General features: G+C 33.6%; 1 protein-coding gene across 1 annotated transcript in view; it reads right to left on the reverse strand.

Moving 5' to 3' along the window:
• Positions 1-15,800, reverse strand: part of LOC118149120 (uncharacterized) — a 353,134-nt gene that overhangs the window by 201,935 nt on the left and 135,399 nt on the right. The gene's annotated exons all lie outside the window — the stretch shown is intronic.

A 15,800-nucleotide genomic window follows, 5' to 3' on the forward strand; every position in this document is an offset into this window, starting at 1 on the left:
TTACTTCTCTTAGCCAAAGATGTTTCTAAGAAATAATGCTGTTCATTTTAACTATTTCTAACTATTTTCTGCTACATTTTTTTCAATATTTAATTATGGTACATAATACAATGAGAATAGACAACTATAATCAAATCAGCAAAGATTGTGTGGCATAGGATGGGATTTTAAGAAGGAAAACACTTATTTTATGTGAAGTCAACAAAAATTCTTATGGAGCTGAATTCATAACAGAGACAACAAAACTTTAATTGTTCCTCAACTACATACTCTAACCCTTAAAATGACTCTGGCTGTCATGTGGGTAAAGAAAAAGGAAAAGGAATATACAGAAAGGTAAATAGGAGAATATTATGGTAATCTAATTGAAGATTCCCATCAGATTTTGAATTTAGAACCCAAAGTACTTGACTTCACTTTCTTTAGTAAAATAGTATTTATATTGTAGGGTTGTTTTGTCTTATTTTGATGTTCAAGTGAGGTAACAATTATAAAATTTCTAGCTTTGTGCTCAGTAACTTGTAATATTAGGTTGAATTCCATATATTTCTATTTCCTCAAAACACTAAAATGATTTTTATTTTTAAATATATAGCTTTTTATCAATAAACATAACTGTCTACTTTTTTAATTTAAGAATTTTATTTTCTGTCCACAGAACACTATGGTCAACTTAAACAGAAAACTAGGAAAAAAGTCCACTTTCTCTCTTTGCATTAATCAAAGCAACTACTTAATTATAATTCATCAATTTAAATCAGTCCTTGAATATATAAATTTTCTTAATCAAGTAATATTTTAGGGCTTCATGAATAAGATATACTATGATGTCATGCTTTATTCTAATACTAACTTTTATGACCTATACAAGTTAATATTAGATATGATTTTCTGAAGCTTCTTGGGACATACTCTGGTGCGATTGACTCCAGGTATGGAATAAGCAAATTGATAGATAAGCACATTTCTAGTTAGAGGCAATATGTCCTAAGTAAACTAAAATGCATGTTGTTTCAAAGAGTGAATAAGAAAGTTAGAATAATTTTTGATTAAGAAAAGTATTTGAATTAATTGAATTTTACCTAATTTGTTAGTATTATGTCTCATTGACCAGAAATGATCTTGTCTTTTGAGAGCATTAATAGAAAAAGTTTAATTAGTACATAATAAAAATTACTATCATAAGGTATATTACTATGAAGTAATATTATACCTTTTTTTAAAATCTGGCAAAATAATAGCTGCAATATCTACACAAATCTAATCTTCACTGCCTTCTTATGCATTACTAAGAACGCTTAAGATACTATGCATGTTTATGACACTTGCTAAAAGTTAAATAATTTGAATTGAAGAATAATAAGAATGCAGAGGACAGTCAATTTCTTCCAGCATAAAACAGGAATGTAGGTGCTAATTTCACTTACCATTGGTTTGTGCACATCAATATAGCTTGCTGAGTTTCAACATGCAAAAATTTCTAAAAGTTGACAGAGTATACTTAGAAGTCAGTTACATATCTACATTTTAATTGGCAACTATCTTGAATAGTCTTTTTTCTTTAAAGTTCTTAACATTAAAAATGAATCTTGTTTTTCATTGTTTATGTAATTCGACATTTAAGGAAATAAATTTTTTTTTTTTTGAGACAGAGTTTCCCTCTGTCCCCAGGCAGAAGTGCAGTGTAGCAATCTTGGCTCATTGAAATCTCCACCTCCCGGGTTCAAGTGATTCTCCTTGAACCCTTGTCTCCTTGTCTCAGCCTCCTGAGGAGCTGGGATCACAGGGGCACACCACCACACCCAGCAAATTTTTGTATTTTTAGTGGAGACCTAGGCAAAACCATTTAGGACATAGGCAAAGGCAAGGACTTCATGACTAAAGCACCAAAAGAATTGGCAACAAAAGCCAAAATAGACAAATGGGATCTAATTAAACTCCAGAGCTTCTGTACAGCAAAGGAAACAATCATTAGAGTGAACCAGTAACCAATAGGATAGGAAAAAGTTTTTGCAATCTGCCTGTCTGACAAAGGGCTAATATCCAGAATCTACAAAGAACTAAAACAAATTTATAAGAAAAAAACAAACCAATTCAAAAGTGGGCAAAGGATATAAACAGACACTTCTCAAAATTAGACAAATATGAGGCCAATAAACATATGAAAAAATGCTCATCATCACTGGTCATTAGAGACATGCAAATCAAAACCACATTGAGATACCATCTCATGCCAGTTAGAATGGCGATCATTAAAAATATCTGGAGACAACAGATGCTGGAGAGGATTGGAGAATAGGAACACTTTTACACTGTTGGTGGGAGTGTAAATTAGTTCTACCATTGTTGAAGACAAGGTGGTGATTCCTCGAGTATCTAGAAACAGAAATTCCATTTGACCCAGCAATCCCATTACTGGGTATATATGCAAAGAATTATAAATTGTTCTATTATGAAGACACATGCACACGTATGTTCATTGCGGCACTGTTTACAATAGCAAAGACCTGGAACAAACTCAAATGCCCACTGATTATAGACTGGACAAGGAAAAGTGTGGTTCATACACACCATGGAATACTATGCAGCCATAAAAAATGTTGAGTTCGTGTCCTTTGTAGGGACATGGATGAATCTGGAAACCATCATTCTCAACAAACTGACACAAAAACAGAAAATCAAACACTGCATATTCCCATAGCCACAGGGAGGGGAGCATCACACACTGGGGTCTGTTGTGGTGAGGGGGCTAAGCAATGGGTAGCTAGGGGTGGGGAGTTTGGGGAGGGATAACATGGGGAGAAATGGCAGATATAATTGAGTGGGATGGAGGCAGCAAACCACCTCACCATGTATGTACCTATGCAACAATCCTGCATGATCTGCACATATACCCCATAACCTAAGGGACAATAAAAAATAAATTTAAAAAAAGAAATGTAGTTTAATTCGATTTTACTTTTCTTATCTTTTCTTGCATTGTTTAGAGTTCATCAGAACTAGTTTACGTCTTTATTACTTCATCTCTATTTTTATTATCGTACAATAAAGATATAATGGTTTACGTTACTGTATTGTCACTAAAACTGGTCTTACATTTAATAATGTTCATGAAATTTTATTATAGCATTTTAGATTTACTTTGTTTTCAGACATGATTTTTTAACTTCGTTAAATATTATTTCAAGTTAATATGAAATTTTGATTAATAATTATGGATGCTTATGATTAACATAACTTAATTTTTTATATTTGAAACTTAGAAAAAATGTATTTTCATACATTGTGATTTATAGCAGATTTATATAAAGGCAACTTAGAAGCATTTGTCTTTGCATATGCCATATATGTTTTCTATATATATTATATATATAAGCACATACATATACATGTTTTGGTGTATATGTGATAATTTTACATATTTATATGATTTGTAAAGATCAAATCAGTGTATTTGGGATATCCATTGCCTTAAATATTTGTCCTTTCTTTATGCTAGAAACAGTTGAATTATTCTCGTGTAGTTATTTTGAAACATACAACAGATTATTGTAAATTACCATCATATTACTGATCTATCAAACAGATTTCATTTTTTCTCGCAGATTGTATATATGCACCCATTAATCTGCCTAATATTTTAAATATTATCCATTTATATTCATTACATTATGAAGTGTGTGTGTGTGTGTGTGTGTGTGTGTAGTATTATTACGTAGATATATTTTGGAGAGGGTCTCTGTGTCGCCCAGGCTATGGTATAATCTGTGATCATGGGTCACTGCCCCTTCAATTTCCTGGGCTCAAAGGATACTCCTGCCTCAGTCTCCTGAGTGGTTAGGACCACAGGCACATGCCACCAAGGCTGGCTAATATCTTAATTTTTTTGAGAGATGAGATCTCACCATGTTGCCCAGGCTGGTCTCAAAACCTGGGCTCAAGCAATATTCCTGCCTCAGCCACCCAAAGTGCTGGGATTACAGGTGTGAGGCACCACACGCAGCTCTGAAATATTTAAACTGAAAGTCACCTTTTACCTAACTTACAGATAAGCAAAATTAAGACGTAATAACACAACAGATAAAACTTTTTAACAGGTAAAATGACAGTATAAAATTAATGTTTATATGTATATGTCTTTTGTTTCTATAGAATATACACTAAATAGGTAGAAATTATAAAGTGTTGAATTAAGCAGTGGTAAGGTGAACAAATACAAGAAAATATTCCAATTGATCTAAATTTCAATGTGTGCCATTAGTGAGATTTAACATTCCAATAAAATCTAATATTATTTTAAGTTTTATTCACACAAGCAAAAGGCCAGAAACAGGTAGCCCTAATGTACACGTAACTGTATTTATCGAACTACATTTAGAGAACAACACTCAATGATGTTTTTAGTGGTATCTTTATAGTCTGAAATGGAAAAAAGCTTAAAATTTGACAATCAATATTCAAAAAAAGCTTTAGTATGTGGGTTATTTTACTTAAGAATATACAATAAGCAAAAAGAAAAAAATTAATGATTAAAATGTACTTATTTTGTTTTCCAAATTAATACCTATTTAGTGATTGTGACTTTGCAATCACAATTTAGCACATGTCACTTTATAATCTGTATGTTGAGACACTTGGATACTAATGGAGAAAAACAGCAACAAATGACTTTAGTTCCTCATGACTTGCCTAGCTGTCCATATAGTCTAAAAAAAAACCACACAGCTGTACATTTGTTATACCAGTAGAAACATTTAATTCAATAACTGCTGACAGTAGAGGAAAGTGCTGTTTTTCCCTGATTTATACAGAGGTGACTTGGGCATTTTAAATGAAAAAAGAGGGAGTGGAGAGAACAGGGATCTCAGCAGAGTCAGCAGAGTGAGTAGCTTTGAAGGGCTGGTCAGTGCAAATGCAATTAGGGAAGGTGTATCTGCTACCTGGCAGTTGATGCAGCTGGGATTCTGTCCTCCCACAAAGACGGAGAATCAAAGGCCCTCACCTACCTGATGATTACATGCCAAGCACATTTCTCTCAGAGCCTTGAGAGAATCTGAGTTGTAAGAGATGCATATTTATATTGTAAGCCCTTTATAGTAAATGCTCTAAGAAAGGGAATTCAGGGTCTGATATCGTATGACTTTGTGACCCCACCAAAATTTCACGTTGAATTGTGATCTTCATTGGAAGAGGGGCTGATTGAATCATGGGGGTGGATTTCTTCCTTGCTGTTCTGAAGACAGTGAGTTCTCCCGAGATCTGGTTATTTAACAGTCAGTCTCTCTCTGTGTGTGTGTCTCTCTCTCTCTCTCTCTCCCCCATATGATGTGCTGGCTTCCCCTTCACCTTCTGCCATGATTGTAAGTTTCACTAAAGCCTGCGGAACTGTGAGTCAATTAAACCTCTTTTCTTCATAAATTCCCCAATCTCAGATAGTTCTTTACAGCAGTGTGAGAACAAATACGGGGCCTAACATCACATGCTGGATAAAATAAACGAAGATTTTCCTGACAGAGGTGAACTTTCTCTAGCAGACATTTTAAAGGGGCGTAGGAGTCATCCTAGGGATATAGCCTTAGGCAGCAGAAGCCATGCTAGAGTTCAGTGAATTTTCTTAGGGCAGGGGCTGGATGAAGTTGTTATGCGGAGGGAGAACAATTAACTTCGCAAAGAAAGCGCAGGTTCTAGAAGTTCACTGTGGGGAAACAAAGTGCGTGAGGGGAAATAGTTTGGAATGAGGTTGGAGATTTAGCTGGGTGATGTCAAGAAGGGGTACAGGTATTTTTCATTGTTTTCCAAGTGAAATTAAAAGTGATGGGCTACACGAAATAAGTGATGTACCTAATTTACTTCTAACATTTTAAAATATTAGAGGTGGTATCCGTGTTTACAGTGGGATAAACGAGGTTCAAACAGAAAAACGCTAGGGTTTGCAAATATCTCCTGCTCCGTATGACGTCACTCTGTGGTCCCTCACTGTGCAGAGCACTTTACTTTTAGGTTGCTGCCACATATCTATTTTTGCTTTTGTTCCCTGTGCTGCTGTGACACATCCAGTAAGTCATCATCAAGACTCATATCAAGAAGGTTTTCTTGTTTGTTTTCAAGGTTTTTAGAGTTTAAATCATGAATTTAAGCCCTTAATTTATTTTGGGTTAATTTTTGTGTATAGGGTAGAATAAAAGTCCAATGTGATTCTTTTTCCTGTGAATATTGAATTTCCCCTAAACCATTTTTTGAAGACTGCCTTTTCCTCATTGTATATGCTTGGCAGCCTTTTCAAAGATCAGTTGGTATGTGAGCAACTCCTAAAATTCAATTGCAAAAAGTAAAAAAAAAAAATAGATATCCAGCTTAAAAAACGAGAAAAGAACTTGGATAAATATTTCACCAATGACACACAACTACCTAACAGGTATATGAAAAGGTGCTCCACATCACTAATCACCAGGGAAATGCAAGTTATAAGCATGTTGTGATATCTCCTCACACCTGTTAGGATGGCTCTTATAAAAACCAACAAGGGAACCCAAAAGATAACTAGTATTGTGTTAGTTATAAAGAAATTGGAATCTTTCTACATTGATAATGGGAATGGAAAATGGTGCAATAAAACATACTGTGGAGGTTTCACAAAAATTAAAAATGCAACTACAGTATGATCTAGAAATCCCACTTCTGGGTATATCTCCAAAGTAATTGAAATCGGAATTTCAAAGAGATATTTGCATTCCCGTTTTTACTCTACAATGATTTGCAATAGCTAAGATATTGAAACAATTTAAATGACTTTCAGTGGGCAAATGAAAAAAGAATTTGTGATATAAACACTGAATAGAATATAATTTGTAGAATGGTGGTTATCAGGGCTGGGAGATGGGGAAATAGGAAATTAACCAAAAGGAAAAAGTTCCAGTTATGCAGGACGAATACATTCTAGAGATCTGCTGTACACCACAATGCCCACAGTTAACAATACTGTATTGTACACTCAAAACTTTGTTAGCTTTTTTCTTGCCATTAAAAAAGGGAGAGTAAGAGAAAACTTTTCCAGGTGCTGAATATCCTTACTGTTTTGATTGTGGCATGATTTCAAGGGTGTATGCATATGCGCAACCTTATCAAACTGCATGCACTAAACATGTACAGTTTCTCGTATGTCAATTACGCCTCAATAAACCTGTTAAAATATAAAATATTTCACTGAGAGGAAAATAAATTTAAAAATTACCTCTAAAAATAATTTACTATTAGTATGCTAAAATAACATAGTGAAAACGTGATCTTTAAAGCTTGAACTTTTTTAGAAAAGCTAGTAGCTGTGCTTTATATATACATTCATATCTATGTATATACATATGAATCTATTTTTATATATAAAACCTAACCATTAACTTTATAGATATACATTTAGATGTTTTATATATATATACACATACATATATATATTTATTTATTATATAGTGAGATATGCTTCTTTTTAGTACTAGTAAATAGTAAATGTAGTATAGTGTAAGAGATACTAAAAATGTTTGAATAAGATGCATAAATAACGGCTTAGAAATCAACCTAGTTAATCTAATTTGATATGACTATGATTTTATTTTCAGTTTCACAGAAGTATAGTATACATTCTGTATCTTTCCCTTTTTTCAATCTTTTAAATGCATACTCTACTTCACATACACATATATAAATATTACATATACACACATACATATGCACAGATATACATATATGTATACACTTTTTTCATGATGAATGATGAAACTATCAATAATTCCCTACATTCCCCATTGGTGAATCATAGGAATAATAGCTAATGAGATACAATTGTTATATGAGATAACTACCATGAACCCAATAAATCTGCCCACCAACAGGGTGATTTTAATATCATTTAGGAATGGTAAGTCACTTATAAGTACTTCAAGCTACTTAATATTGGATGACTTTTTCCAAGATTTTCAGTTACATACACTTTGACCAATGTAAGTCCACAGGTGCAAAGATATTGGTGCAGTTCCTTGCAGTCTCTGGTTCTATCATTTAGGCCATGTACACAGATGGTTTATCTTTCCATTATGAAAACAATACTGGCCTTATTGTCTGTACATAGGTTTTTAACCTGTGTGAACTGGTATAAAGCAGATAATTTAGACAGGTGTCGGCATCTTTATTTTAAAATACAATATTAAAATAAACAATTTATCAACTATATACTTATCACTCAACTCTTGGTGAGTACTAAGAATGTGCCACCTACCGTGATATGTGCTGGAAATCCCAAAATATACATAAAATAGAACTTTATTTTAAGATGCTCACAGGAAAGAGAGTGGGAAAGAAAGGAGAGACAGAGATGAGGAGTGTGGACGGATGAGAGAGGAGGCCAACGGCGGAGTGTGGACAGATGAGAGAGGAGGCCAACGGCAGAGTGTGGACGGATGAGAGAGGAGGCCAACGGCGGAGTGTGGACGGATGAGAGAGGAGGCCAACGGCTGAAGGGAGAGTGAGTGGAATTCAAAGATAAAAGGAACAGTATGGGAAAAGACTAGAAAGCATAAAAGGCCAGGGCATTTTTAAGGAGTCACGATTAAGTCCACATAATAATGAGTGGTAGAAGATAAGACAGGACATGAAAGCAGGTTCTGAATAGTGACGATATTATCTATCTTGCAAAGAAGTACAGAATTTGTAACTTTGGTTTGTCCAATATTCAAACCACCTTGTCAACTGGAATTTCCTACTTGTTGAGACTTAATGTGAGGCAGGGTCCAATTTTCAACTACAAAAATGGAGATCATTTAAAAATCATTTCCCAGCTCCCCGAAACTATTATACAGGCTTAATTACCAGACAGAAAAAAAGTTTCTTAGGAAAATATAGGTAATCTTGGATTGATTACATGGTTAGCTAACAGTCATGTTCCCCTTTGTGTTCCCCAATAGGAATGTAGTAAGCTTTGCTCTATGGTAGCAAGATAAAAATTATCTTTACTGATCATCTGGAATAAAGAATCCACTGAGTTCTAAGATTATGAGGACTGCATCATGACTGCCATTCAGCAGTGTGAACAAAGAAGGAAATCAAGGACCATGAATTGGGATGCAGGCTCAAAAATAAGAAAACTTTAAAAAGAGAATAAAAGTTCAAATAGGCTCAAGGCAGAGGTAGAAACCAAGACATTTTCTGTGGCAGTGAGAAAAGAATCCCTTATCTCTTGAAGCTGCAAAACTGAGATACCTGAAAACCAAAATCAAACATTGATCTGTTGATCCTGCTGGGTTGCCAAATGCAATGTCGGTTACATTTCAAGTCCTGCTAGGCATGCTATGTGAAAAGTAGGACATCTATAGGATAAGATTAACATCTTCAGAATTAGAATGATTTAGATAGCATTAATGCCCACATGGAAAGCTCACACAAAATCTCCCTTGCAGACTGCCTTCCCTTCTCTTCCTTCTGATGAGGTTGACCATGATGCTTGTCAGTGGCTGTTTTCTGAAAAAGGGAATACATTGTCCTCATTTCCTATGACGTTTTACTTGTTTCTTTATGTATCTCTTAATAGAGTGCATCCCCTCATGGAGTCACCGGAGAAGAGAACAAACGACCATCAAAAGTCAAACATAATCAGGAAGTTCAAGACAAAGAATTTGGAAACTGTTTCTAATTAACGTAGACAAAAGTCTGAAGACTAAGCCTAGAAACTGGATTCTAAGCATGCTTAGGCAATGAGAGAGGAGCAATCTTCATGCAGAATTGGAACTGGTCAGTATTCAAACTTTCATGGCCCCTCTTGATCCACAGTTACACTTCACTCTGTCAGTATTTATGACATTATGAGAAATTATCTGTGTCCACTGGACTTTATATGAAAAACTTAAAGGCTTCTTTTCAAAGGGCTCTGCAAGACTTTCTGGAAAATACCCTAATTAAGCACTTTAGTGCCATTACATCATGCACAGCATGCCCATGAATGACCTTGAAATGGGCATATGTTTCCAATGGGAAGAATCAGTTATATACCTTAGTATCCACGTTTTCTCAAAGATGTGGTTTGAAGTAAGGGTAAAAAAATATACTCCGGAAAAGGGAACATTTCTGTGTCAAAAAAAGTCACCAGAAGAATGTAATGAATACAGGCAAGGATTGCCTATATGAAACATGAAATACCTTTCCAAGTTTCAAGATTTCAAAAAGAAGCAATAAAACTTGATTCTTCAATATGATAATCAAACAGTTACTGGAAGCAGATTGACAAAACTTGGACCCATTTCATTATGAGGAGGCCAACAATTTGTCTTTCTTGAATTAGACAGTTGTTCAGCATTTTGATATGAATTTCCTTTTCTGCATGCTTTTTTTAGCATTACCATCCATGCACTTATCGAATAACTTATACATCTTCATGACAGGTTGCATAGCATTGTTCTCAATAGGGAATTCACTTTACAATATAATAAGGTAATGAGCTACTGGCCATGTGATTTCTGGTCATATAAGATGTCCCATCTGTTAAAAACATCTGGCTCCTGTTACAATACAGGAATAGACAACTGAAGCTACAAATAAATAAATTATTTTGGAGATAATATCTTAAGCATTTAAGATGCTAGTCTATAGGAAGTGCCATGTTTTCTGAATTGACAGACGTTATATGGCTATGTTCATAGTTCATCGCCCCTATAGATTCTAAAATAAGGAAGGCAAGTTCAATTAAATGGAAGCAAAGAAACTAAAGAATGGGAAGGTACCTGAGAGAATTCTGAAGACTGCAACAATAGCTGGGGCAAAGAAAAAGGCTATTACTACTGGGTGTTGCTGACGGCCCAACCTAACTTCAAGACCATTTTACTAGTTTACCGTTTTGTTGCAAGCAGCATTCCACACATAGAGAGTGAGCAGTGAACTAAACACATCAAGTCCCTGATCACATCAGATTTGCATCTTATTGCAGGCAGATGCATATAAAAAAATAATCAACGAAATATTAAAGACAAAGTTTACAGAACTTGTTGAATGGACTGAGTGACAGGAATCAAGAATGATTAAATAATTTATGAGGGGAGAAAGAAAAACACTGCAGTGGCCAATTTCATTAAATAGGAATGTCCGTGGAACAGCAGATTTGTAAGAAAAATCACTTATTTTCTCAAAGTTGTTTGATTATCATTAGAGTTATATTTCCTAGAGAAATATTCTTCAAAACATGTGTGAGAAAAATTATGTGGGACTCATTGGATTAATATGTAAATGACATGGTGAAGAATTTGGATATTCAAGGTAGATAGTGAAGGGAGTTAAGCCAGAGGAAACCCTATCAATAAAATCAAGTAAATGAAGGAGGTAAGGTAATAAATAACTCTTTGAAATCAACTAGCAAATATAAAAGGTGTAATAGCATTAGACCTGGAAGAAAGGTAGAATATCTTGAGATTTGAAACGTAGGAAAACTTTGGTAATATTAAACTTGTGGTTGTGGACACATACCAGGAAAACAAGTAGAAATAATAATTAGTAATGATAAAACAGTCTGATGAGGTCAAAATATTTGCCACTGTGCTATTTGTTTAAGTCTGTCAAATTTATCAGGATTGCTAGTTGATTTCAATACATACGGAAAATTCGACAGTTGTTCTTAGTGGGAAAGGGGAAGGGTGAGTAGATGGTAACAGATACAGTTTCTTTTGGGGTGGTGAAACTTTTCTAAAATTAGATAGAGGCAGTGGTTATACAACTTGAGAATATAAGCCTCTGAATTACATATTTTAAAGGGCGTATTTTATGGTGTGTATGTGTGTGTGTATAGCGACATATCTGAAACCATTTCCTTCATAATGTGAGACAATGTTACATAAATTTTGTCTTTTCTTACATGCAATTAATGAGGTAATATATGCAATGTATCAAATAGGCTGAGTAATTTATTTCAGAAAATAAAAATAGCTGCTCATCATTTTTTTGTCTTCCTCTCCTCCTAATTCTTTTTTATATTCTTACTTTGTGCCATTTGTTCTATTATAATAATCATCTATTTCTGCTATAAAAACTGGTATTATTTAAAATTTAAATTTTTATTTCCTACTCAATTGTCATCCCCTCTGACCATTCATGAATTAATTAATTCAACAAATTTGAATTCTTACAATGTTGAAGAACTTATAATCCTTTTATAATCTAGAGATGTTTAACACGAATCAATACTATCCACAAACTTTTAATAAAAATAGTTATATGGGCTGGCAGCGGTGGCTCAAGCCTGTAATCCCAGCACTTTGGGAGGTCGAGGCGGGTGGATCACGAGGTCAAGAGATCGAGACCAACCTGGTCAACATGGTGAAACCCCGTCTCTACTAAAAATACAAAAAATTAGCTGGGCATGGTGGCACGTGCCTGTAATCCCAGCTACTCAGGAGGCTGAGGCAGAAGAATTGCCTGAACCCAGGAGGCGGAGGTTGAGGTGAGCCAAGATCGCGCCATTGTACTCCAGCCTGGGTAACAAGAGTGAAACTCCGTCTCAAAAAAAAAGATAGTTATATGACACGTACACATACACTGTCTGCCTGGAAGAGATACTAGCAAACATGGAAAATATTTGGGACTAAAGAGAAGCTAGGCAAACTAATTGTAAACTAAGTTCTAGATTTGGTTGTGGAAGCAACTTTCTGTGTGATTGTAGCATATATAATTGTTCTTTATGTCCTTGAATGTAATATTTCCAAAGAGAATTTCCAAAACCTCTTTCAATTGAATAACATCTCATCAATACCACTAAATATAGCCTATTAGGGCCACAGTACTAAGGGAAAAATATTAATATAAGAAGAAATAACAAAAGTATTTATAGAGGTATTAAAAGTTTAACTGAACAATAAATGCTATGTCAAGTTTCAGTAGGAGTTCAAGGGCACTATCAAAAACAAAATGTGACACAATAAATAGCATAGAAAGAGGGAGAAACAGGCAATCTCAGGAAATTGACTACATGCTACTTTGACTATCAGAAAGAGACGGCAAAAATCGGAATATGTTAATATTTCATAAATTGTACTATTATATAAAGGTTTTTATTAATCCAGATTTTACTTATCAGGAGAACAGATGGCAGAGTAGGCATTCTTAATGTTTCTCAATGCTGTTAAAAAATGGGTGGCTCATATCATCAAGCAATTTCTCTTATCTATTATCCAATGAATTCAGTCATTCTGTCTCAGTAACCAGAGGCTTCAGTTGTATGACTCACTTCATTTTTTCTCTGATTCTCGACATTTTATATAATTCATATAATATGGTGTCCTTTTTAAATGGCTCCTTTCTCTTCGTGAGATTTTTCAAAATCTATCTATGGTATAAGATATACAAACATTTTACTCCTTTTTACTACCAAATAATTAATATATTCTGCCATGTGAATATGCCACATTTCATTTGTCCATTCATTAGTTGACATATATTTGGATTGTTTCCACTTTTGGATATAGTGAATAGTGTAACTATGTATATTTGGGAACACATTTTTGTATAGACATATGTTTTCATTTGCCTCAGGTAGATACCCAGAAGTAAAATGAGTAGCTCAGCAATTTGTTTTGCAATAAAGCTTTTGAAGAAATGCAGAATTTTTTAATGCACCACGATGCAATCCTACCAGCAACGTATAAGGTTTCTAATTTCTCCCCATTCTTGCCAATAATTCTATTTTTCTATTTTTTTTTTATTATAGAATTAACGTGAAGTGATATTTCACTATGAGTTTTGGGTTGCATTTCCTTAATAGTTAATGATGATGAACATAATTTCATGTATTTATTGGCCACTTTATACTTTCTACAAAGATATAGCTTGTGGCCTATTTAAACATTTAGTTTGTATTATTAACTTGGGAACAATCTTTATTTATTCTAAATACAGGTCCCTTGTCATATGTAAGATTTACAAAGATTGTCTCCTATCTATAGATCATTTCTTTTCCCTTCCTTTATACTGTCATTTGAAGCTTTGTTAAAAAAAAAAAAAAAAAAAAAAAAAAAAAAAAAAACTTTAGGTAAACTAGAACTTACCAACTTTTTCTGAATTGTGTTTTATTGTCAAGTTAAGAAGGCTTTGCCTAACCTAAAGTCACCAAAATATTGCTTATGTTTAACAAATTAATCGATATTATTCAGAATAATGAGTTAATGATACTTGTACGAGTGTTATAGTTTTAGCTTTCACATTTAGGTTTAGGATCTATTTCAATGTGTTATAAATGGTGTGAAAAAGAAATTCATTATTTTACATGTGGTTATCCAATTGTCCCAGTACCACTTGTTAAAAAGACTATTATTTTCCCTGTTGAATTGTCTTGGCATATTTGTTGAAAGTCAGTAAGTATAAATGTGAGCGTTTATTTCTGGACCTCAATTTTTTTCCATTTATCTGTTTCTAGGCTTTATGTAATTATCAAACTATCTTGATTACTTTATAACAGGTGTTATCTTTGTAAAGTGTCAATTATTCAACTTGATAATTTTTTCAAACTAATTTTTCTGAAACAACAGGCTGGGGTTTTGCTAGAGATTGCATCAGATCTGTAAATATTGCCAGCTTGACAATATTAAGTCTACCAAGCTGTGGATATGAGATTGCATCTTTTCATTTAGCCAATGATTCATTTCTTTCAACAATGGTTTGCAGTTTTCAGAAAATAAGTTTTATATTTCTTTTTTAATATATATTCACATAATTTATTCTTTTTCATGCTAACCTAAATGGAATTGTTATTATTTCATTTTCAGATTGCTCATTTCTAGTATATAGAAATACATACATACTTTTGTATGTTTAACTTGTGATGTGAAACCTATTGAACTTTTTTTTTTAGTTCTAATAGTTTCTGTCTTTGCTTATTTAGGATGTTCTGTATACAGGTCATGTCATCCGGACATAATTTCACTTCTTCTGTTTAATCAGCATGCTTTTTATTTATTTTTCTTGACGAATTGCATTACCTAGAAACTTCAGTACAATGTTGACTACAAATGACAAGAGCAAACATCCTTGTGTTGTTATTTTATTAGGGAGAGAGCAATTAGTCTTTCACCAGTAGGTATGACGTTAGCTGAGGATTTCTCCTAATACCCTTTGCAAAATTAGGACAATATCCTTTTTTATTTAGTTTTTTTCTTTTTTTGGTGTGTGTTTTTCTTATGCAAGGGTGTTGCTTCAGATGCTTTTTCTGCATCTTTTAAATACCTCGTGATTTTTAGTATTCATTCTATTGATATGTTTTATGTTAATTGACCGATTAGTTGATGTTAAACAAACGTTGCTTTCTGTAGTAAATCTCTCTTGATCACAACATAAAAACCTTTCTTATATGTTGCCGGATTAAGTTTGCTACTGTTTTAAAAGGATTTACATCTCTATATTCATAAAAATACTGGTATATCGTTTTTTTTCTTCTTCTTGTGATGTGTTTTTTTAAACCTTGTTATCAGGGTAAAGCTGGCCTCATTAATGAGTAGGAGTTTCCACACTTTGGTCTGCAAATTAGTCTCCTTATGAAAATGTAGTCTGATTTAAAAATTCCTTTTTTTTACAGAGATTAGAGAAGAAAATTTCAAACAGAAATTAATATTTAATCAATGAGACTATTTTGAAAGTTTTAATTCATTCAAAAATGTCTAATTTGAAGAAACAAGATAAAGACAAATTTTTTTTAGTAACTTGGTCTTCTATATTTTCATGCACACATTCCCTTTCCATGTCTAATTGGCTGATATGACTTCAGCTATTTCCTCTCTGCATACAAT

The sequence above is a fragment of the Callithrix jacchus genome, chromosome 18 (assembly GCF_049354715.1).
Source record: "Callithrix jacchus isolate 240 chromosome 18, calJac240_pri, whole genome shotgun sequence".
Taxonomy (NCBI): domain Eukaryota; kingdom Metazoa; phylum Chordata; class Mammalia; order Primates; family Cebidae; genus Callithrix; species Callithrix jacchus.